We start from the raw sequence: 22,616 nt of genomic DNA on the forward strand, positions 1-22,616 counted from the left end.
AATGTAACCTACATGATCATGCAAAGCAATATGACAATGATGAAGCGTGTCATAATAAACGGAACGATGGTAAGTTGCATGGCAATATATCTCAGAATGGCTATGGAAATGCCATAATAGGTAGGTATGGTGGCTGTTTTGAGGAAGGTATATGGTGGATGTATGATACCGGCGAAAAGTGCGCGGTATTACAGAGGCTAGCAATGGTGGAAGGATGAGAGTGCGTATAATCCATGGACTCAACATTAGTCATAAAGAACTCACAAACTTATTGAAAAAATCTATTAGTTATCAAAACGAAGTACAACGCGCATGCTCCTAGGGGGATAGATTGGTAGGAAAAGACCATCGCTCTTCGCCGACCGCCACTCATAAGGAAGACAATCAATAAATAAATCATGCTCCGACTTCATCACATAACGGTTCACCATATGTGCATGCTACGGGAATCACAAACTTTAGAACAAGTATTTCTCAAATTCACAACTACTCAACTAACATGACTCTAATATCACCATCTTCATATCTCAAAACAATCATCAAGTATGAAACTTCTCATAGTGTTCAATGCACTTTATATGATAGTTATTATTATACCTATCTTGGATGTTCATCATATTAGGACTAATTTTATAGCCAAAGCAAACTACCATGCTGTTCTAAAAGACTCTCAAAATAATATAAGTGAAGCATGCGAGATCAATAATTTCTACAAAATAAAACCACCACCGTGCTCTAAAAGATATAAGTGAAGCACTAGAGCAAAATTATCTAGCTCACACTACTGGAATCAGCTAATTTGCTATCTGCCAGCTCTTTGCCGTCTGCTAGCTGACGGCAAAGAAGCTCTTTGCCATCAGCTACCCAAAAGCAGACGGCAAAGAAAGGGCAGACGGCAAAGAAGCTCTTTGCCATCTGCCAGCTCTTTGCCGTCCGCCAGCAGACGGCAAAGAATCTTTGCCGTCTGCTGGCGGACGGCAAAGAGTGAGGTGGCCCCCACCCCCCGCCCGTTTGGGAAAAACTTAACATGCCACCTCTTTGCCGTCCAAGCGGACGGCAAACAGGGGCGGACAGCAAAGGGCTCACTACCTAACGGCCCGTACCCCCGCCCGTTACTCACTTCTTCTCTCCCTCACCGTTTCTCTCCTCCCATCCCGCCGCCGCCGCCGCCCGCCGCGCGCCGCCGCCGCCCGCCGCGCGCCGCCGCCGCCCGCCGCGCGCCGCCGCCGCCCGCCGCCGCCGCCCCGTCGCCCCGGCTCGCCGCCGCCCCGGGGCCCCGTCGCACCCCCCCGCCGCCCCGCGCCCCACCGCCCGGGCCCGGCCCCCCGCCGCCCCGTCGCCCCCGCCGCCCCGGCTCGCCGTCGCCCCCACCGCCCCGGCCCCCGCCGCCCCGCGCCCCACCGCCAGGGCCCGGCCCCCCGCCGCCCAAGGCCCGCCACCCCGCCGCCCCAGGCCGCCTCCTCCACCGCCCCGCCCCCCTCCTTCACCGGCCTCCTCCACCCCCAGGGTGAGCCCCCCTTTTTCTGTTTTTTCCTTTTTAGTTGTAGTTTTAGTTATATTTAGTTTTAGTTGTAGTTTTAGGTTTAGTTTTAGGTTTAGTTTAGTTTGAGGAAAGAAGAAGAAGAAAAAAGAGGAGAGGAGGAGAAGAAGAAGAGGAAAAAGGAAAGGAAGAAGAAGAAGAGGAGGAGGAGAAGAAAAAAGAAGAAGAGGAAGAAGAAGAAGAAAAAAGAGGAGAGGAGGAGAAGAAGAAGAGGAAAAAGGAAAGGAAGAAGAAGAAGAGGAGGAGGAGAAGAAAAAGGAAGAAGAGGAAGAAGAAGAAGAAGAAAAAAGAGGAGAGGAGGAGAAGAAGAAGAGGAAAAAGGAAAGGAAGAAGAAGAGGAGGAGGAGGAGGAGAAAAAAGAAGAAGAGGAAGAAAAGGAAGAATAGGAAGAAGAAGAAAAAGGAAAAAAGAGGAAAAAAACCCCGACCCGACACGGCACCCTGACCCCGACCCGGCACCCCGACCCGACACCCCGACCCCTAGACCCCAACCCCGACACCCCGACCCCAACCCCGACACCCCGACCCCGACCCGGCACCCCGACCCGACACCCCGACCCCGAGACGGCACCCCGACCCGACACCCCGACCTGGCACCCCGACCCGACACCCCGACCCCGAGACCCCGACCCGAGCCTGACCCGACACCCCGACCCCGACACCCCGACCCCGACCCGGCACCCCGACCCGACACCCCGACACCGACACGGCACCCCGACCCCGACCCGGCACCCCGACCCGACACCCCGACCCCGAGACCCCGACCCCGAGCCTGACCCGACACCCCGACCCCGACACCGACACGGCATCCCGACCCCGACCCGGCACCCCGACCCCGAGACCCCGACCCCGACCCCGACCCCGACCCCGACACCCCGACCCCGAGCCTGACCCGACACCCCGACCCCGACACCGACACGGCACCCCGACCCCGACCCGGCACCCCGACCCGACACCCCGACCCCGAAACCCCGACCCCGACCCCGACACGGCACCCGAGACCGACACGACACCCCGACCCCGACACCTCCCGAAAAGGTGTTCTTTGGCCTTCCAGAAGCCGACGGGGTCATATATTTGTGAATTATTAGTTAGGTCATATATCTTTCGATTTTGTTATGAAAAACATCATATATAATTGTGTTGATCGGGTAGTTTTAAATGTGCAGTTGTTTCATCGCTGCGAGGTTTGGTGTTCGACGACCTCGCCGTGCGTTTGACGAGCTTTTCCCCTTCGTTCGTGGGTGAGCACAAATGACATGTCCTCCTCCCCCATTAATTATTTGATCTATTCCGATGAAACTTGATAGCTAGCTACATATGTGTCTTGAATCATCAGTATGCGTAACCAATATGTGTCTCCCGTTCGAAAGCGTCATAGTTATAAATATGCATGCATTTGCATATTTATAACCTTGATTCTTTTGAATTGTCCAACGCTATCCATGGACAGCCCGAGTATGTTTAGATTGGGTTCGTTTTCCGATATGCTTTGCTCCGGATCCGACGCATAAATTTCGTCAGTGCCTCCCCTGTTGTTCTCCGGGTACACATCCTCTCTGTTTATTGCAGAGACGTGTATCAGGAGAACAGCGGGGAGGTGCTGCCGAAATTTTGCGTAGGATCCGGAGCATAGCATGGGAAAATGAACCCAATCTAAACATACTCGGGTGGGATTAGGACCTATCATTACCTATTAGAGTGTAGGTTGCATGGACGTAATAAAATTGACAAAGTAGATCAACTGATGAATATATACATGGTGAATTATATATATATATTTGTTGTGTGTCTAGTAGCTCTGAAAGTCAAGATGAGTTATCGTGCGTGGATGTACACCGGTCACACTAGTCAGAACAAATGGAGCACTGAATGGTTCACAAAAACCAAGGGGTTTGTGCGAGCCGCATTTGCAAATGGCCAGAGGAAAACCTGGTGCCCCTGTTTACGGTGCGGCAATTGGGAAAAGAGGACAGAGGCTGAAATGGGCAAACACCTGCAGAAGAGTGGTTTTACGCCCGATTATACGGTGTGGACATTTCATGGTGAGTCTGCCCAATGTGACCGAGCTGAGGTGGATCGTCGTCGCACCGACGAGCATGGTACCGGGATGGAAAACATGGTGCAAGACTTTGATGATGCTCGGGATTCGGACGAGGAGATGGAGGAATCTGCAAAGGCCTTCAATGAAATGTTGGAGTCTTCAAAACGTCCGCTCCATGAGCACACTGAGCTTTGTCAGTTGGATGCCATCTCACAAGTAATGGCTCTGAAGGCTCAGTTCAACTTGGGCAGAGAATGCTACGACGCAATGATGACAGTATTTGGACGCTTTCTACCCAAAGGCCATGTAATGCCTGCAAACCTGTACCAGTCGGACAAAATCCTCCGTGCACTGAAGATGCCCTATGATAAGATACATGCCTATGAGAAAGAATGTGTCTTGTTTAGGCTTGACTATGCGGACTTGAACTATTGTCCCATTTGCAAGTCTTCCAGGTATGTTGTGGTAGACAACGGTATGGGTGAGAAGACACAGACCAAAATCCCCGTTAGTGTTCTTCGGTATATGCCAATCGTACCAAGACTTCAATGTCTTTTCATGGTCGAAGAGACGGCCAGACAGATGGCACGGCAGAAAACGGGCAAAAGAACCGAACTAGATGCAGATGGGAATCTGATGATTGTACACACATCGGATGGTGTTGCGTGGAAAAAGTTTGATGAATTACATGGTGACAAAGCGGCAGATCCGAGGCATCCTCGAGTCGGCATCAACATAGATGGGTTCAGTGTGTTTGGTATGACGGCAGCCCAATACAGTTGTTGGCCCGTATTTGTCTTTCCACTCAATCTCCCCCCCGGACAGATTATGCAAAGAAAGAACATTTTCCTGACGTTGATAATTCCAGGGCCCAACTATCCGGGGAAAAATATGAATGTGTACATGCAACCGCTTAAGGATGAATTACAAGAAGCCTGGGATAATGGGTTCAAGACATATGATGCCTATAGCAAACGGAACTTCATAATGCGTGTCTGGTACATGTACTCGACGCATGACTTGCCGGCGTATGCGCTATTCGTTGGCTGGTGTGTGCATGGAAGGTTCCCGTGCCCCACATGCAAGGGAGCTCTTGAGTTTCGTTGGCTTCAGGCCGGTCGCAAGTTTTCTTGCTTCGACATGCATAGACAGTTCCTGAATCCTCGCCATAAGTTCAGGAAAGACAAGAAGAACTTCATCAGAGGTAGAGTTGTCAAAAACTCTGCACCACCTGCATTGACACGCCAACAGACCCTGGATCAGTTAAACGACGCATTTCACCTATGTTAGCTCATAAACGACCCATTTCACCTAGGTTAGCTCATTAACGACCTATTTCACCTAGGTTAGCTCATAAACGACCCATTTCACCTAGGTTAACTCATAAACGACCCATTTCACCTAGGTTAGCTCATAAACGACCCATTTCACTTAGGTTAGCTCATAAACGACCTATTTCACCTAGGTTAGCTCATAAACGACCCATTTCACATAGGTTAGCTCATAAACGATCCATTTCACCTAAGTTAGCTCATAAACGATCCATTTCACCTAACTTAGCTCATAAACGATCCATTTCACCTAAGATAGCTCATAAACGATCCATTTCACCTAGGTTAGCTAATAAATGATCCATTTCACCTAAGTTAGCTCATAAACGATCTATTTCAACTAATTTAGCTCATAAATGATCCAGTTCACCTAAGTTAGCTAATAAATGGCATATACTTCTTCTTCTAGTCTTCTTCTTCTTCTTCTATTCTTTTTCTTCTAGTCTAATTCTTCTTCTAGTCTTTGTTTTCTAACTTTCTTATTTGTCATTTTGCAGGTTTCGTTCACTTCACGGAAGCCAGCTTTCTATGATGGATTGCTTGTTTTTTCCTTTGATGCACTTCTTGTATTCTGCTCGCTTGCTATGATGAAACTAGATTGCTATGATGAAACTTTGCATATTGTAATATGTATGGATCGATGGAACTATGTGCAACCTACTATGTATGTATGGATATATATGTGCTGGATATTTATTATGTTGGATATATATGTGCTGGCTCCTGTGATATATTTGTTGTGATATATTTCCTGTGATAATTGTTGGATATATGAAAAACAGAATAAAAAGAGGCAGTGCAGGCTCTTTGCCGTCCGCCGCGGACGGCAAAGACACCTTTGCCATCGGTGGCAGACGGCAAAGGGGGCACGTGGTGCCAACCTGTGCTTCCTGAGAGATGGACCATTTGGAAAATTTGCCTACCGTGGCGGACGACAAAGCTAAGCTGACGGCAAAGACTTTGCCTTTGCCGTCCGCCGTGGCAGACGGCAAAAAATAGCGGGCGCTGACGCATTGCTGACGTCAACTGGTGGACGGCAAAGAGGCGCTCAAATTTGCCGTCCGCTGGCGGACGGCAAAGGCCGCCGTTAGCCGCCTAACGGACTAACGCTGGCAGACGTCCAGTATTTTTGCCGTCCTTCCTCTTTGCCGTCCGCCGCTGTAGGCAAAGGACTCTTTGCCGTCCGCCATAAAAGGCAGACGGCAAAGGACCTGTTTACCGTAGCCTACTTTGCCGGAGCCTTTTGCCGTCTGCGGCTGACGGCAAAGTCCTTTGCCGTTCGCCGTTCGAGCCTTTGCCGTCCGCCGTGGCAGACGACAAAATAGCTGTTTCCTGTAGTGTCAAAAGATATAAGTGAAGCACATAGAGTATTCTAATAAATTCCGATTCATGTGTGTCGCTCCCAAAAGGTGTGTATAGCAAGGATGATTGTGGTAAACTAAAAAGCACAGACTCAAATCATACAAGACGCTCCAAGCAAAACACATATCATGTGGTGAATAAAAATATAGCATCAAGTAAAGTTACCGATGGACGAAGACGAAAGAGGGGATGCCTTCCGGGGCATCCCCAAGCTTAGGCTTTTGGTTGTCCTTGAATTTTACCTTCGGGTTCCTTGGGCATCCCCAAGCTTAGGCTTTTGCCAATCCTTATTCCATAATGCATCAAATCTTTAGCCAAATTTGAAAACTTCACAACACAAAACTCAATAGAAAATCTCATGAGCTCCGTTAGTGAAATAAAACAAACCACCACTTTAAGGTACTGTAATGAACTCATTCTTTATTTATATTGGTGTTAAACCTACTGTATTCCAACTTCTCTATGGTTCATAACCTCCTATGCTAGCCATAGATTCATCAAAATAAGCAAACAACACACGAAAAACAGAATCTGTCAAAAACAGAATAGTCTGTAGTAATCTGTATCTAACGCAAACTTCTGTAACTCAGAAAAATCTACCAAAATAGGAAGACCTAGATAATTTGTTTATTGATCTACTGCAATTGGAATCAGTATTTTATCACGTTCTGGTGATTTTGAACAATTGTTTTTGTGAGCAGAATGTTTCTGATTTTTTCAGCAAGATCAAATAACTATCATCCAAGAAGATCCTATAGGTTTTACTTGGTACAAACACTAATTAAAACAAAAAAACATATAACCAGATGCTAGATCTAATATTTATTACTAAAAAGAACCAAATAGCAAGGAAAAAAATAAAATTGGGTTGCCTCCCAACAAGCGCTATCGTTTAACGCCCCTAGCGAGGCATAAAGGCAAGAATAGATCTAGGTATTATCATCTTTGGTGTGCAATCCGTAAGTGGCTCTCATAGTAGATTCATAAGGTAATTTAATTTTATTTCTAGGAAAGTGCTCCATGCCTTTCATAACGTAAATTGGAATCTAATATTCCCTTCTTTCATATCAATAATTGCACCAATCGTTCTAAGGAAAGGTCTACCAAGAATAATAGGACATGTACGATTGCAATCTATGTCAAGAACAACGAAATCTACGGGCACATAATTCCTATTTGCAAAAATAATAACATCATTAATTCTTCCCATAGGTTTCTTAATGGTGGAATCCTCAAGACGCAAGTTTAAAGAACAATCATCAAATTCACGGAAACCTAACACATCACACAAAGTTTTTGGAATCGTGGAAACACTAGCACCCAAATCACACAAAGCATAGCATTCATGATCTTTAATCTTAATTTTAATAGTAGGTTCCCACTCATCATAAAGTTTTCTATGGATAGAAGCTTCTAATTCAAGCTTTTCTTCATAAGATTGCATTAAAGCATCAACGATATGTTTGGTAAAAGCTTTATTTTGGCTATAAGCATGAGGAGAATTTAGCACGGATTGCAACAAGGAAATACACTATCAAAGAGAAATTATCATAATTAAATTCCTTGAAATCCAAAATAGTGGGTTCATTGCTATGTAAAGTTTTGACCTCTTCAATCCCACTTTTACCAATTTTTGCATCAAGATCTAAAAACTCTGAATAATTGGGACGCCTTTTCACTAAAGTTGACTCATCTCCAGTCCCATCATTATCAAGATTCATATTGTAAAACAAAGACTTAATAGGAGATACATCAATCACCTTTACATCTTCATCATTATTATCATAAAAGCTAGAAGAACACGGTTTCACAAAGTAATCTTTTTTAGCACGCATCTTGAAAGCTAGAAAAATACACTTCCGTGATGATACGTGTTTGTCACAGTAGGTCGCGTTTTCTGTCATGCATATACATCCATGACGATTTTAAGACAGAATCAAGATAGTCATACCTGTGTAGTCATATAACTGTTCCATGACATTACCAAAATTATCATCACGGAAGTGTCCACTTCCATGACGATAAATCGCGCGTCACAGAAGTGCTTTCGTCAAGGGTGACCAACACGTGGCATCCACCGTAACGGAACGCCGTTAAGCTATCGGGTCTGGTTTTGGATCTGATAACCCGTTAACATCACGGACCAATGGGGATTTTCCACTTATCACTCATCCAATGGGCGAGATGCGGCTATGATATGTTGACACGTCGACCGGCCCAAAAGTGGCCCATAAAGTTTAAATGGGCCAGCCCAACTAAAGGCCCGCAAGATTTTGCAGACCATAATGGGCCGGCCCAACTAAAGGCCCACGAGATTTTGCGGACCATAATGGGCTGGCCCAGCTAAAGGCCCGCAAGATTTTGCGGGCCATAATTTGCCGGCCCAGGTAAAGGCCCACAAGATTTTTGCGGGCCATAATGGGCCAGCCTAGGTGAAGGCCCACAAGATTTTTGCGGGCCATAATGGGCCGGCCTAGGTGAAGGCCCACAAGATTTTTGTGGACCATAATGGGCCGACCAGCTAAAGGCCCACGAGATTTCGCCGACATTAATGGGCCGGCCCAGCTGTAGGCCCACAAGATTTTAAGGACCCTAGTAGGCCGACCCATTAACTGACTGCCATGTTTTGGGCCAAATACCGGTCCATTAATGGCCTGACATGTTCCGTGCCTATTAATGGCCCATATGAGATTCGGCCCGTTAAAGGCCTACCACGTTCTGGGCCAAATTACGGCCCAGATCAGGTCCGGCCCTTTAAGAGGCTTTGGGCTAAATTATGGCCCATATCAGATTCGGCCCATCAACTGGACGCTATGCTTTTGGGTCCACTTGCTAAAGGCCCATTTAGTAATTCGGCCTGATATTAGTTTCGGCCTATTAAGGGCCCGTTTAACATTTCAGCCCTATGTTAATTTCGGCCTGTTAAAAGCCCGTCATATAGTTGGACCTAACTACGGCCCGGTTTGCATCCGGCCTGCTCGCAGCCGATAATCTAATTGGGCCAAACAAGGACCGAGACAATTTTGTCCTGTTAAAAGCCCGTGATTTGATTGGCACAATCATGGGCCGGGGTCCATTTTGGGCTGCTGCCGGCCCGTGAGCTGTTCGTCACGTTTCAGGCCCAACCTACTTCTCAGCCTCCTAAAAGCCCATTGAATTTCATGCGAAAAGAGGGCCGGCGGTTTACTAGGCCTATTAAAGGCCAGAATCTACTAGTGGGCCAGTTTACATTTAGGCCTTTTAACAGACCAAGATGACGGGGCCCATGATGCGGATCATACATCATGATTGCATGACGGCCCGATTATGTACCGTAATTTTACGGTTTGGCTGGTTTACTGCGAAGACAGGATATATATACAGTAAAATAACTGCAGCATCGTGAATAAGAAAAAACCTAGACTATACAATAAAGAAGTTACGGCATATTACATCCACTGGGCATCAAAATTTGCCACTATGATAATAAAGCACAAGCAGACAGCAGATTACATACACTGGGCATCAAAGATCGCCACCAGTGCAAATAAACACGCCGACAAAATAATATACAAAACCGACAGCAGTTCAATAGAGTTCAAGAAAGGTTAGCCCTGCTGGGGAGCTACAGCGCAAGCAGCTGAGCAAGCTGATGAGACTGCGCTTGTTTAACACTTATATCCTCGTCACTCTGAGAGATAAACAAGCAGACAGATGACAGGTTTTGCACATAAAAGTATCAGTGCTGACAATTCATCACATTTCTTACTGACGAATAAAGTGACACAGTTTAAAATTGCATTAACACAATATGGTATTGTTCAAGTCAAGACATGGTAGGAAATGACATTGTGAATGAGTTGGCAGCTTCACGACACCACTAGATTACAGATCAAGAACTCATAGGTATCAATGGTTAGTGTGCTGTCAATTTATCCCATTTCAGATTGGCAAATAAAGAGACGGTTTAAAAAATAGTAGAATGATATGACATTGTTCATAGTTAAGACGTTGCAGAATATGACATTGTGTTGTAGTGGGTAGGTTCACCACACCACTGGATTAGGGATCAGGAATAGAAGCATACATGCAGTGCAAAACAAGATCACTTGCTCTGTATAGTTTAATTTACATGGTATGAAGAAGGAACTTGGTTGTACAACTGAAAACTTAAATTGAGAAGGACAAACTTTTGTTTATGAACTACATAATAAACTTTAAACATGCAATTTGATGCAAACACCAAAAATAAACAGTTGTTGCAGCCATGCCTAACCAAATATACACAACAAAGTTTGAAGGCTTGAGAAGGACAAACTTACATTGTTGGTGAAGACAGGCTCTATAAAGCCCTTGTCCATGCTAATGGGGGGGGGCAATTCAAGAAGTTTACCACTGAATCTTCTTCATAAGCATTGCCTTTATTCTACATTTACTTAAGAGTAAATATAGACGTGATAATATAAGAAAAAATGTAGAATATTTAAGATAAGATGAAGAGTGATGCTACATAACCAAGTAGCTACTAATGTAAGTATAGCGATACAGGCAAAACGTACAGCCAAGATCAATGCAAAGCTAAACTTCTTCAGTACCATCGGGGTTATCCAACCTTATGGTAAGAGTAAATGTAGATCTGATGTGTAGAAAATGGAGGGCAAATGAAAATAAGCTGCAAAGTGATGGTACATGAATAACTACCTGTCAATATAAGTACACTGATAAAGGACAGAAAGTACTTACAAGAACAATGCAGAGCTAAAAAAAGTTCATTGGCATTGGATATATTCTACACTAATGTAACCATTTATACAGATCAGATAATTTGGAGTGAACAATTAATAAGCAAGCTATCATGCATACTGCTGTCACATAATGAACCAGGTATGTATGCAAATACAGTGATACAGGACAACAGGTACTAACAAGAGCAAAGCAGCGGGCAACATATTTGCGATATCCTGTCATTCTTTTCAAACCAGAATTCTTCTTCGAGCAGATTTCCTGCAAAAAAAGATCCGTAAGGCACATGCGGAAAAGTAGAAGTTCAAATTGTCATGTGATTTCATAGAGAGTACCTCATCCTGGGAACGAGGCCAGTGCATAACAAGGTTTTTCCATTCAATGTCTTCTAAATTTAGCACAGGAGACTTCACCAGAAATTCGTTTATAGACTTGCCATCAAAGTGTGATTTCCTCAGGTAACACCGATACTGCTGCAATGCTTCCTTGAAAAGCAGAAGCAAGATTTCCTTGTCATGACTATCCAGATTGACCCTCTCCCACTTACAACAATGTAATGTAAATCATTGATGTGTTCAATAAGCAGAAAACAGGAAAATAATAACCATGAATAATAGCACTTACACGTAAGTTGGACAGGAAGATGTGAAAATGGTGTTTGTCTTCACTATAATCTTCCCCTTCTGGGAATATATGCACGTAGTCCCTAACAACATTGAAAGCATTGTCTTTTAAACTGGGAATAACTGGAATGGGGTTCCAATCTGCAAGAATTGGCCGTCTCTGCAGCTGGGATAGGTCTTTGGCAGGTTGACTTGCTGTACTTTTTGCTGGAGTGGGATTTTTCTGTGGTACGGCTGGTGTTATGGCAACTGAAATCGGTATACCTTTGCTGGAGTGCAGGTCCTGTGTGGTGGGGCTAGTGGTGTGGCCAGTGACGTATGGGTACAGTCTACTGGAGTCGGTCCTACATTTTGTGTCACTGATTGTACAACCAATATAAATGGGGTGCCGTCTGATTTCTCTGGCACCACCACGTTTTTCAAGGACTTTGCTGGTGCTCCTTCAGGTTCGGCAATAAGCCTCTTCCTTTTTGATGTCTGATGCACAAGAACAACATTTGAGTGGAAAAACATGGTATGATGACAAATGGAATATGTATTGATAATGGATGGGCATGGCATCTCGACATATATGATGAGTAAACTAACAGATGGCGGTGCAAGGAAGTAGAAGAAATGCAAGACAACATACGCAAGATACGCGCAATCAATAAAACCTTGCCAAATTAGAACAGGCACCTTGATGGGTGAACAGGACAGGCCATCTGCCTTTGACTCCTCGAGGTTAGAATAGTCATTAGGATCATATTCTGAACAAGAATCAACAGGTGGGGAGCGTATGATTTTCATTGCATCCAGAATGGCACTCAATGCCTTGGTGCCAATTTTGTAAGTCATTGCACTGTTTAGCTTCAAGAGTGGACTGCTGCTAGTGCGACACAAAGCAGCTACACAGATCATAGTATAGATATAACGGGAAAACCGTAAGCATCAGAGTAAAATCAGCAAAGTGGAACTTGCTGGAATATATGTGCTAGTATTGCCGGTACGGCTAGAAAGGCTTCAGATACCAGCTCTCTTCAACTGAAGGTGCGGTACTATTAATATCAGTGTAACTCTCAAAGGCGACACAGCTCCCTGCATTTCCTTGCTATTCTTATAGGATTCAAGTGGGCAGGCCACTACAAATCCTATTCCCATGTTTACAAAATCCTACGAATCAAAGAGGCCCGAAGAGTTCAAAGTGTCCATCACAACCGACTGTATAGACCTCTACACTACAAATGTCCCTGCTCATCTTCACTACAAGGAACATACTGTACTACTATCATACTCCCTCCGTTCCAAAATATATGTCTTGGTAGAGATTTCCACTATGGATCACATACAGATGTATCCAGATACATTTTAGAGTGTAGATTCACTCATTTTGCTCCATATGTGGTCCATGGTGGAATCTATACAAAGACTTGTATTTAGGAATGGAGAGAGTACTTATTAAAGAAGAACGAAAGAGGAACATGCTAAAGAAGAGCACGCAGATTTTGGATAATAAAATGTTCGTTGCGAAGTGCCCACACAAGATGAACCAGAGCGCATTAAGAAAGCAACTCCCTGCTGTCTCTCTATATGTGGTGCACGCGCTTTTCAAAAGTAAAGTAAGAACATTAGCTGACCAATTAAATGTTATCTATTTTAGTAATATCAGCATCATATCAGATTCACACTTGAGCAACAAGTTTGGAATTATGAGTGGCATGTTGTTTAGCTTGATTGATTTAGGAGCAGTGCTAAGCAGGTACGATCATGGTACTGAATATAAAGGCATGTCTGCATGCGAGTTGTGTGACTTTTGTCATTTGGGTCAGTCGACCATTTCAGGCGGTTGGATGAAGATCCTACGTCTCCTAACCCTTCTTCTTCCTCGTCACTGATTCTTCCCATGCAGAACACCGCACGGGCCGCCGGCCGGACCACCAGCCCCCACCGCTTGTGTTCCTCCGCCACCCCACCCCCGCCCCCGCCCCCACCCATGTCAAGTTTTCTTCGTTCGGCGAGGCCCCACCACCGCCCCCACAACCACCGTCCCCACCCGAGCCCCTTCATTCGCACCGGCGAACTCCGGCGAGCTCTGAAAAATCGACTGACCCAATTTTGAAATTTAGTCTACTGTGATTTAACTAGTGTGGAATATAAAAGGGGAAAACCATAAGCATTGGGAGTATAGTGTTGAGCGTGCCATGGCGGATTTGAAGGTGCAAACCGGACAAAGGCAACTTCGCAACCAATGTTTGCTTTCAACTAGCAAGTAAGTGATGGACAAGAAATCAGAGTAAAGCAGTGGCGATCTATTTTCTTGCTGCGATAAATAAGTTGAGCAGATACGAAAGAGTACCGCCTCTGGTGCGGCGCCGTGTATGCATCCGCTAAGAATTTGATGGTGCTGCGGTAGCGATGGGTGTCGGCGGTGTGGAAGCAGATCTAGGAGGGTAGACGATGGCGGCGGGGCGTGGTGGACGAGACGGTCGTAGGAGCGCGCTGACAAGGTGGACGACGGCGGGGATGAGGCGAGAGGACGGGATGCATGGATCCTGGTCCGAAGCCGTGGATGAGAGACGTCGATCTCTTGTAATGTACTGTGGCGTCAGGGTATCAGCTTCGGCATGGTGGAGGAGGACGGCGGTGGATGGGGTGGCGGACGGAGGAGGTTGGGGTGGAGAGGGTGTTTTGGCGCCCACGGAGTACGAATGGGGAAATGGACGTAGAGAGGAAGGGGGGAACCATGTCTTCAGGGCGCGCTTGTCTCAAATGCGAGGAAATTTACAAACTTAGCCCCTATTTCAAATTTCCTACATCACAGCAATATTAGTCGGTTGGGGATAGGACGGTAATCTCGCATACACCGAATATTTGCCGATGAGAGTTTGTTCTTGGCGCCCACCGTGTATGAATCGGGGAGGAGTCAATTTCGGCCGAGGACACACTGTGTATGAATCCAGGTGAGAGGCGGTTATGTCATGTTTGAGTGAAATTACAAATCTACCCCTATCGAAACCTATAGAAATCGAGCAGATAGGCTTTGCGTGGCAGGGATAGGCAGTAGTAATTTCCATCGCGCAGATTTTGGTTTCGGGCGGTTACTGCGAATTTCCCTGTTTCGTTCAAATTTTGCAGAGTGCACGTTTACCGTGCCAACTCAATTCGAATCCCGTTTGTATCTTTTTTTCCGGGCGGGATCCATTTTCGATTGGAATAAAATTCTATATACATCATTTTTTATATATACTTTCAAAAGCACAACAAAGAATTCCGCTCCTTTATATGTATAATATGATTTACAAATACAATGATCTCAAAATCATAAGGTTGAATTCAAAAAATTCAACCAAATTATGTTCTACTAAAATGTATTGATCAGTAATATCTACATATTAAATAACATAGGTGCGCGTGAATTCATATGAGTATGCATGTTTGATAGACCAATTTTGGTTCGAGTATGGATTACATGTATCATCATCTCGAATTCAAATATTTGAATCCCTTTTATGTTCACTCCTTTCACGCCCTTCTCTCTCGCATGCATGCTCCTTCATGTAGCTATCACTCTCTTTTCTCCAGCTCACCCGCACGCTCACTTCATGTTTCTCCTATCCTCGCAAAAATGGTCTCCCGACGTCTCCCTTGATAAGTGTCACACTCTCCCTATCATTATACATTACAAGGTTTTCATTATCTCTCACGTCTCTACCATTCTCTTGTAGCACTAGGTACCTAAGCTTTCTTTTTCACCGCCACACACACAGTCTCCACTCGTCTTTCATTTTGTCTTTCTCTCTATGGGATTCTCTCACACACCCTATATGTCTCTAGATATGACTGATACCACTAAAATTACTCTCTCTCTCTCCTGTAGACACAACATTTGTCGCGGTCTCCTTTTCGTCTCCATCCCAGATTGACATTATTCATTTGTTTACCGATCAGACAAACTCCCCCCGTCTCTCTCTCTCTCTCACACACAACTCCTGCTTCCACTCCCCTTCCCGACTACCGTCTCTCTCTCACACACAAAACTCTCGCTTTTGCACCCCCGACTCGTATTTCTCTCACAAACATTTATCGACTAGCCTCTAGATAGGTTTATACACCCGCACACTCGTGCTTCCACTATCGCATATATGTCTCTCTCCCGTTCCTGGTATCTATGTAGATTTTTCTTCCCTTCTTGAGACACGCCCTATCGATCGTGCACACACACACTATCGCCTCATTTTAAGCTGATACCTCTCGCACACACACTCTTTGTGTCTTTGTCACACATGCACTCGGTCCTCCTCCTCTCTCCCTCTCTCTCACACACATGGGCTTTTTGCAACAACTAGCAAGATGCCCATGCGTTGCATGGAACATCAAGATGCATTTGTATGAGTAGTTTAGCTTGTGGGAGAAAAGGATGAACGAGGGAAGGCCTTATTTGCAAGTGTGGAGAGGGGTGTGGGTATCTTTTTGCAAAATTGCCATAGTTTCATTCCTATCCGTCAGACATAGATCAGACGAGCTATATTATAGGATGGCAGGCACACGATCATCACCGACTATGCTTTTTATAAGAGTAGGGATAAAAAACAGAGTTGGTGATGATGATGGGCCTGCCATCCTGCAATATAGGCCGTCCGATTTATATCTTATGAATAGGTAGGGAACTATGGCAATTTACCCGCACTCCTCTCCACATTTGCAGATAAGGCCTTCCTCGTTCATACTTTTCTCCCACAAGAGCTTGATGTTCCGTGCAACGCATGGGCATCTTGCTAGTAAGAGTAGAAATTAGACATATACCACTTCTCGAATCTTGAAACCAACAACATTCCTCCCTTATCTCATCAAAACCGCCAGAGGAATATATTTTGAGTGAAACATAACATATTTTTAGTGATATACGTATTTCAAAGCTAGACTTTTTTTTCTATGAAATCGGTGAATATAAATTAATCTACTCTGATATTGTGGCAACGCATTGGCACATTGCTAGTATTTATTATAATATTTTGGACACCAGACAAACGGTGGAGTACATATACAAAGAGAAGAGGCGCATGCACGCAGTCGGTCTCTCGCTGTCTCGCACACATGAGTGTTATGTAAAGGCAACGTTAATAAATAAACCCTAAAACCCTAGGTGCACGATTGCTGCATTCGCGGGTACCGGGTACGTGGTGGAGTGCACCTTTGTACGAATAGTCAGCTCGCGTGATAATTTGATCCGTAGGAGTTGATGGTCGGGACCACAGGTGAACGACTTGGAGGCGGTGCCTCGCAGTTGCCACAGATCGAGTAGCCACATTTAAAATATCAATTTTTTAAGCGGGGTTAAGAATTCCGATTTTCAATGGCGCGTTATAAGTACTAAGTAGTTTTTAGAACGATTGGTATGGAGCGAAAATGGAATTTATAGTACTACGTACCTCCTTGGCGAATGGTTGTATGTGTTTATGTTGAGAGATGTTGAACCTGGTAGGTCTAGGGCAAATACTATGGTTTAGATTTAGATGTTGGTTTTCAGTAATGAAAATCGGAAGGGGGAAATCCTTCTTTGATTAAAAAAAATACTACCTCCGTTCTGGTTTACTAGTCCCCATCGTATTTTGGGTCAAAGTTTGTCCATGAATTTTACTTGTAAAATGTGAATGGAAAACGAAATTTTGTTATACCCAAACAAAAAATGACTGGAGGGAGTGATTGCTCTGACACTGACGCGACCTCTCATAGCGTAGGCATTGAACCGGCGCGCCGGCCAGGAGGGCCCCACTCGCTGCAGGCCCGGCTGAACACGCCTCCTCGCCGCATGCAACCGGCTTCAGACTGCCCCGCCTGCCTTCATTGAGTCCGCGCGTGTGCCGGCAACACGTCCTTCCGCTAGCCGGCCAGCATTTTAGAACACAAAAAATGACCAAAATATAATTAATTACGCATGGTCTTGACTTGTTGTGCTCGCACTGGTAGCAGGAACTAGAGGTTTTTCTTTATTTATAACTCTCCTCAATTTGTTTTGGCTTTGAAGTGAATCATGGTTGTGGGAATTATGTATGAATGTGCAGATATCTGTGAAAACCGGCGGATCTCGGGTAGGGGGTCCCAAAATGTGTGTCTAGGGTCGATGGTAACAGGAGACGGGGGACACGATGTTTACCCAGGTTCGGGCCCTCTCTATGGAGGTAATACCCTACTTCCTGCTTGATTGATCTTGATGAATACGAGTGTTACTAGAGTTGATCTACCACGAGATCGTAATGGCTAAAACCTAAAAGCCTAGCCTGTATGACTATGGTAATGTGTATCTGTCCATCCGGACTACGCTCTCCGGTTTATATAGGCACCGGAGAGATCTAGGGTTACATGGAGTCGGTTACATCAGAGGGAATCTACATAGTCGGTTGCCAAGCTTGCCTTCCACACCAAGTAGAGTCTAATCCGGACATGGGTACAGTCTTCGGTCTTCATGTCTTCACAGCCCATTAGTCCGGCCCAATGGATAACAAGCCGGACGCCCGAGGACCCCTTAGTCCAGGACTCCCTGAGTAGCCCCCGAACCAGGCTTCAACGACGAGGTGTTCGGCGCGCAGATTGTCTTCGGCGTTGCAAGCCGGGTTCCTTCTCCAAGTAATATATTCAGCCGTTGACCCAATATCGCTCCCCTCGGCTTCTGTGCGCTAATAACTTCGTCGTCCACGTGTCGAGTAAATGCGGAAAGTGAAGGTACTTTTGCGAATAACACCCCATCCACACAAGGCAGAGCGCCTATTTAAAGATATTGGATCTTAGATCCAGGCGACACTACGCCGAGAAAAATCCTCGGAGACTGCTAGGAGAAACCATTCCAACATGGCTAGCATTCCTAGTTCCTCATCCCGTTCCAGCCCAAAGAGAAGCTAGTGGGAGAAGTGCTCTGTGTCTCATAGTCAACTAGCAAAGTTGCAAACGTAGGGATTTCTTCCTCCCGCGGATCTGGTCCCTGTCCGAGCAGGGTCGGCCTCCTTCAACGGCGTGAATCAGGCGGAGGACTTCCCCAATCCATCCGGGGGGAGCGAGTGTGCTTCGTCCCCTACCTGCTAAGAGGCGTCGGATTTCCTGTCCATCCGTTTCTCCGAGGGCTTCTAGAATATTATGGCCTCTAGCTGCACAACTTCACTCCCGCCTCTATCCTGCACATCTCAGGTTACGTTGCTCTATGCGAGTTATTTCTGGGTGTTGAAGCCCATTTCGAACTATGGAGAAAATTGTTCTGTCTTGTCCCGCGCAACAACGAGGGGTCAATATTTGAAGTGGGCAGAGCCGAAGTGTGGCGCATCGCCGATACCGGATACCTGTCCGGCACACCAAGGAGGGCATCAAAGGAATGGCCTTCCGAATGGTTCTACATCGAGGACGTTGCACTTCCGACCCAATTCGAAAGGGTCTCCCTGAATTTGCAAGCGTTTCGCTAAAGAAACACCATAGTTGGCGTCCCTGGAGCCTTGAAGAGGACGACAGTGCGGAGGTTCGTCAGCTCCTGGGCAAGATAAAGACGCTCGCCCAGTCCGGATTAACAATGCTTGAGGTAATGGCGATCTCCATAGTGCGAGGGGTTCAGCCGCTTCAGTATAGAGGGCTTCCAATGTGGCACTACAACGTGGAGGACGACGCCTCCCGTTGTGGTCGGAAAGGTCCGGACACCCCTGCCGCTCTAGCCAAGATACTGGCCGAGTTGTTCAAAGGGGAGGAAGAGGAATTTCTTCGCATCAATCGCACAGATGGATATTCTATGTATGATCCTCCCAGTTGGGTAAGCCCCAATCCTTCTGCTCTACTCATTCTGCTTCCCGGATTACCTTTGATAAATTTCTAATCCGCTTATGACAGCATTGGCAAAAAATCACCGAGGGGTTTCACAGCCCCGCCCACAGCCTGAGAACCACAACCGGGAGCTGGATCCTGGGTTCGAAGAAGACCTGGATATATTCGTGGTACTCGTGGAAGGGGTGTTTTATCAGGTGAGCTACGATGGCACGGAAGTGGCCATTATCGCCGATTACCCTGGTCTTCTTCCCGATTCCCACGTAAGTTATCAAGAAAAAGTCTTGCTCGAAGGAGCTTCCTCGCATCGCCTCACCCATCGCACTGCATCGTGCTCCACTGGGGAGGCGTTAGGCGCGTAACACTACTCCGGGGACGGCTCCAAAGAGGGCGGCTCCAGTGCCGAGCAAGGCCTCTAAAACGAAGCTTGGTGAAGACACGACCGGTCCCTCGTCAAAGAGGTAAGGATTTGAAGGCATACTTTAGTAGTCACATCCAACTGCAACTTATACGCTTGTCTGGTGCCAGGAAAAAGGTTCACTGGACTATGTCCGAGGGTCCGGCCGGCCGTACTCCTAGCGCCCAGGATTTAGACCCCGTCGGCGAGACGGGAGCTGATATGGGAACAATGCCGGACAGTGCTTTGGCCGAGGGTTCGGAGAATATGTCCGTTACCAACTCGGAAGTGGAGAGCGCGATGAATCATTGACGCTGCAGAGCTATTTTACGAGACCCCGAGTTCTCGGAAGAGGCATTCAATGCCTTCAGTTCAGCTGATGCATACATCCGAGCTGCTCGAAACTGGCTTAGTAGAGCCACAAAGCAGCATTTAACACATGTGCAGGTGAGTTTCCTTTGTCCGAATAGGATAGCCATATGCCAGTAGCCCCCGGGACTGAAAATAGTTGGTACAACTGATTTAAGGACCATTTTATGACTAGGTTCTTACATAGAAGAACAACCTGCTAACCCAAGAGCTGGAACAATGTCGGGCGCAGCTAAATGCTGCTACCGCTGAACTGGAAAAGTCCAAAAAGGCGTCGCCTGGTAATATTCCCCTCCATCGAGAAAATATAATCATATGCCATTAATGCTAACAGTCCTGCCTATATCATGACATGATTGTCAGAGGAACTCAAAGAGGCACTGGAAGTTGTGCAAGCGAATGAACAAGAAGCCAAGAGGCTACATGCTGCGGGCGAACGTGTGCTAAAGCAGGCCATTGTTGAGAAAAACCAGCTCCAGGATTGCAAAACCCAGCTAGGTGAAGAGCTGAAGGATGTGCGGGCCCAGCTAGCCGATTCCGTGAAGGAGAACCAGAAGCTGCGGGGCGGCATATTCAGTATGTGTCCGAACTATTGTTAAAGTAGTTCGGAGATAGATGGAACTGATATAATTATGATTGCAAGTATATTGACGGGCCGTCCTGAAGAGGAGGTGTCCGGATCATCAAGTGATCTGCTGCAAAGGCTGTCGCAGGTGCACGAGCAGGCGCGGCTGGCGATGTGGAGTGTTGCCAAGGCCCTGTGGCCATCCGCCTCCCCTCCAAGAAGTATGGAGGAGCTTGTAGAGCTATTCAAAGGAGCGCGGAGGCGTATCCGACTATGGAAGATATCGACCTGTCGAGAGGGTGCGCAAGAGGCTTGGGCCATGGTGAAAACTCGGTATACCAAGCTTGATCCTAATCACATGGCTCGGGTTGGACCGCTAGGGTCGAATGGGGAAGAAATTCCCATTAGTTTACTGTATGACCAAGTAGAGGTGGACGCCAAATATTCCCAACAGGATTGTAAGTTAGACCGCTTGTTGGACGGTATAGAGAAGGAAGTGTTTGAGTCCAAGTGACTATGTACTTTCCTTACCCTATGTAATTCTAGCTGAATTGTATAGCGTTTTTCAGGGCAGACCTTTTCGCTTCAACCTCCAGACTCAATGGTGCGGAGTGTTTCTGAATACCCTCGCGGCCGAATAGACCGGGGTATGCTTGGAAAACTAGGCGTAGGGGTCATAGTTGCCTGAACAGATAAGTTGTATTCTGCTAGTTATGTTAGATTACTTTGAAATAGTAAGAAACATCTTCCAGAGAGAATAGTTCCGTTAAGGGTTCCTTTCCCTGGGTGTGCATGCATTAGGATACATGTCCGAATTGTGATGTGAAGATCACAGCGTGTACAGCTTCTGGGGGTTCGTAGTGGAGTGAGTACAGAAAACATCTTTAATTTGCTGACCGAATATTCCCTTAAGAACGCTAGCTTTCGGCTTCACCCAGTCTGAGGTACACATCCGGATGACCCGGCAGTAACAATCGCAGAGGTGCTCCCTTTATGCCCTAGCCGAACTAACAGGAACGTAGGGCGTAAGCACAGGAGCCAGGCAACCCAGCTTGGCCAAAACTTAAGTCATATCGATGCATATAGTGGCGAAGAAAAGGTACATATGGAAAGACTCATGTGTGAAGAGCTTGATGCTCAGTGAACTAATGAAAAACTTCCGTCCAAGAAGCCCCCAGTCATAATGGGCATACACATGTAAAGATGTGTACGTCGGCAGTGTTCGGTCAAGCCGTATGAGAGCTTTAAAGCGAAAACAGGTGTAAAAAGAGAGAAAAAATAATGGAAACAAGGGGAGAAGGAGACTAACAAAGAATTTGGCGCTAGGCATAGAACCTTCGGAGTCTGGCCGTGTGGGTTCGGCTCTAGGCAGTTGTCTAATGCATCACGAAGACGGTACGCTCCTCCGGTAAGAACTTCGTCAATTATGAAGGGACCCTCCCATTTGGGGTTGAGTTTGTCCTTTTTCTTCTCTGGCAAGCGTAGAATGAGTTCGCCAACATTGTAAGTCTTGGCCCGTACTTCTCTGCTTTGATATCTTCGAGCCTGCTGTTGATAAAATGCTGAACGGGCTTTGGCGACGTCACGCTCCTCCTCCAGGGCATCTAGGTTGTCCTGCCGATCCAACTCGGCCTCTTTCTCTTCGTACATACGCACTCGAGGTGAGTCATGTATAATATCGCAGGGCAATACAGCCTCTGCCCCATACACCATGAAGAAAGGTGTGTATCCGGTAGCACGGTTGGGCGTGGTCTGCAGCCCCCAGAGTACGGAGTCGAGCTCCTCAACCCATTGCTTGTCTAATTCTTTCAAAGACCGCACTAGCCTGGGTTTGATGCCGCCCATAATAAGACCATTGGCTCATTCGACTTGACCGTTTGTTTGCGGG

This window comes from Triticum aestivum, chromosome 4D, assembly GCF_018294505.1.
Source record: "Triticum aestivum cultivar Chinese Spring chromosome 4D, IWGSC CS RefSeq v2.1, whole genome shotgun sequence".
In the NCBI taxonomy this organism is placed as follows: Eukaryota; Viridiplantae; Streptophyta; class Magnoliopsida; order Poales; family Poaceae; genus Triticum; species Triticum aestivum.